This window comes from Carlito syrichta, unplaced genomic scaffold (genome assembly GCF_000164805.1).
Source record: "Carlito syrichta isolate Samal-C Ts95f unplaced genomic scaffold, Tarsius_syrichta-2.0.1 Scaffold304687, whole genome shotgun sequence".
NCBI classification, from domain to species: domain Eukaryota; kingdom Metazoa; phylum Chordata; class Mammalia; order Primates; family Tarsiidae; genus Carlito; species Carlito syrichta.
This window is the reverse complement of record NW_007248783.1, coordinates 221,114-224,407: the sequence shown is the minus strand read 5'-3', so window position 1 is coordinate 224,407 and position 3,294 is coordinate 221,114. Positions and strand designations below refer to the sequence as shown.

The 3,294-nt window shown below is 47.4% G+C and overlaps 1 protein-coding gene across 1 annotated transcript in view; it reads left to right on the top strand.

The window, feature by feature from the left end:
* Positions 1 to 3,077: 3,077 nt before the first annotated feature.
* The window catches only part of LIN9 (lin-9 DREAM MuvB core complex component), a 94,646-nt gene continuing 94,429 nt past the window's right edge, over positions 3,078 to 3,294 (top strand). The window contains exon 1 of the mRNA XM_008060660.1: positions 3,078 to 3,193. The gene's annotated coding sequence lies outside the window, so the exon portion shown is untranslated. The remainder of the gene's footprint in view (positions 3,194 to 3,294) is intronic.

Below are 3,294 nucleotides of genomic sequence, written 5' to 3'. Positions count from 1 at the left end.
TCCACTGCTCAAAACAGTTTTTGAACTTGTCAATTTTGATGCTTTTTAGTGCTTCTGCCATTTTTTGTTTCAACTCTTCCACATCGACAAAATGTGTTTCTTAGCTGGGCACGGTGGCTCACGCTTGTAATTCCAGCACTTTGGGAGGCAGAGGTGAGAGGATTGTCTGAACCCAGGGGCTGGAGACCAGCTTGGGCAACTTGATGAGACCTCATCTCTACAATTAAAAAAAAAAATTAGCTGGGCGTGGTGACTGGTGCCTGTAGTTCCAGCTACTTGGAAGACTGAGGCAGAAGGATCCCCTGAGCCCAGGAGGTCGAGGCTATGGTGGCTATGAGCATGCCACTGCCCTCCAGTCTGGGTAACAGAGTGAGACTTTAACTAAAAAAAAATGTTTCCTTTTGAGGACTTTTTTCAACTGAAGAAATTTAAAAAAAGGATCCTGAACCTTTATCATAATACTATAAGAAACGGATTGGCAGTAGGAGGACACTGCCAGGGAAAGGTGGGGGGAGCACATAATACTAATAAAATTACCTGATCCCAAACCAGGCAAAGTGAGGATCAACAGGAGACCCAAATTTCACCTGTACGATGACCACTTACATACCTAATCCTTAATTGAACCCCACAACTTAAAAAAAAGTTGACTGGGGCAGGATTGGGTGAATATTGAGGGTAGGACATGGTTTTGGTCAAAAACTGCTGAACACTCAGCACAGTGTGGGCAGATGCACTCGTAAATCACCCATCATGAAATGGGCAAATGCGTTGAATCTCCAAAAAAAAAATTTTCACAGAAGCTGAACACAGCCCCTCACAATGCTAGCTGGTACACTGATGCCAATGGTTGTTCTAGGGAGAACACTTACCTAGCAGGGGAAACCTGTACTACAAGGGGTTGCCCTCCAAAGATTAATTCTGTTTTTTGGGGGGGACCCCCCCCGTATTGATTTAAACAACAGTCCTGCCATTGTGTGTACATGAAAACTACCTCAGAATAAAACCTGATTTCCTGCCAGGCACAGTGGCTCACACCTATAATCCCAGAATTTTGGGAGGTGGAGGTGAGAGGATTGCCTCAGTCCAGGGGTTCGAGACTGGGCAACTTGGTGAGACCTCATCACTACAATAAATTAAAAACTCAGCCAGGCTTAGTGGCATGCGTCTGTGGTTCCAGCTACTTGGAAGGCTGAGACAGAAGGATCAACTGAGCCCAGCAGGTCAAGGCTGCAGTGGCTGTGAGCGTGCCATTGCACTCTAGCCTGGTCGACAGAGTGAGACTTTGACTAAAGAAAAACAACTCAAAAAACCCTGATTTTCCTTGATCTATCAACACCTTGACCATCATGACATTCACAGAATTTTGCTTCTCCCACTCCAATAACCTTCTACATGTTTGTGTTTTTTTCTATTTTCATTCTCAGAGGGTTGACCTTTTCTTGATCTCATCTCCAAATTACTAGTGAAGTGCAAGCTGCTAATGCCCCTCCCCCCCAAGTACTGGCAACAGGGACCAGGGTTTTAATCTTCTTAAAGAGCAGATCAGAATGTGTTTAGAAGGCAAAGGAGAGGTTAAGCTAGCTCTGAAGGAAGGATTACTTTGTCAAATTAAACTTTCACCCTCATTTCCTTCTCACCCTCCTACCTCAGCATGGCAGCACCCAGTTACTCAAGGTACAAAGCTGGCATCATTGATGATACTCCTTCCTCACACCCAGTGACTCACCCAGCGACTCACCCAGTCCTTTCTTTTTCGACACCTCTTGAGAGGTGAAGTACATCCTGCCACTCTATCCTCTCTGATCTTGCCAGTACCGTAGTAGTGGTAGGAGTTAACTGTTGTGTGCTAGCCATGCTAGCCACTATTATCATTATATCTTTACATCCATCAACTCATTTAATCTTCAAAACAATCCTGTCATCATTTGCATTTTACAGATAAGAAACTGAGGCACAGAGAATTAAGATGCCAACTTGCCTGAGATTATACAAGCAGCCAGAATCCCATCCAAGCCTTCGGGCTCCAAACCCACCTTCTGAACTGCTCCAGCCACCAGTATAGACACCTCTCTCCCATCCTTTGCCTGTCCCCACAAGATTCCTCCTGACTGGTTTCCAGTCTCTCGTCTTGTCCCCCACCAATCCATTTCCCATATTTTTGTTCTAAAACACAAATGGAGGCTGGGCGCAGTGGCTCACTCCTGTAATCTCTTTGGGAGGTGAAGGCAAGAAGTTTGCCTAAGTCCAGGGGTTTGAGACCAGCCTGGGCAACTTGGTCAGACCTCGTCTCTACAGTAAATCAAAAAATTGATTGGGGGGGGTGTGGAGGCACAGGTCTGTACTTCCAGCTACTTGGAAGGCTGAGGTGGAAGGATCGCTTGAACCCAGCAGGTCTAGGCTGCAGTGACCATGAGTATGCCACTGCATTCCAGCCTGGGCTCTGTCTCAAAAGCAAACTAAAACCACACACACACACAAATGGAAACATGCCACCCGTTTTATCTAACACCCAACTTCTCCAATGTTCCAGTGCTCTTAGCAAGTCCAACTCCTAGTCTGGGCCGGTCTCTGTACCACTCCACCATCTCAGAATACCACCTTTTACCTTTCTAGTGGCTGGAAATCACCCATGTTGTCTTTTCATTGCTTAATTGCCCCAATCCCCACGCCCCGCCCCCCAACTACTGGAGATAAGGATTTGAGCTTAATAACATTTGTTAAATGAATCTTTGAAAAGCAACAGTGGTTTATTACTAGAAAGTGTTACAGACAGGAATTGTGAAATATTTCCTTGGGCTTCTTTCAATTTCATTGAATTCTCATCCAGTGTTCTCTGGATCAGGGTATTTTATCGCCTGGTAGTGTCACTGTTCTTTCTTGTATGCATCCTCACGAAGCCTCCCGGGATTCCTTTTGTAATTCTCTCCCAGCTCACTACACGGTCTGGTGTCCAATGGATGGAAGAGCTGAGCAGAACAGTTCTCCAGCTGTCGGCCTAAATGACTAACTTCATGACCTCTCAAGGTCTCGCTTCCAGCTCGGGTTCCCGCATCGGGAGAGGTGTCCCCGGCTCGCGGGGGGCTGCTGGGACCCCGAATCCTGGGTCGAATCGCAGTGTGGCTGCTGCGGCCTGAGCTCTCGGGAGAAGGGAGGAGATGGAGGCGCCCGAGAAACGTGGTTTGGGGGAACCGTAAATATTCTGCTTCTCGTGGTGTCCCCTCGGGTAACGCGACCAGGAACCGCGGGCTCCTGTCCCCCTGCGGGGCGGCCCTCCCGCGCCTCACTCGGAAC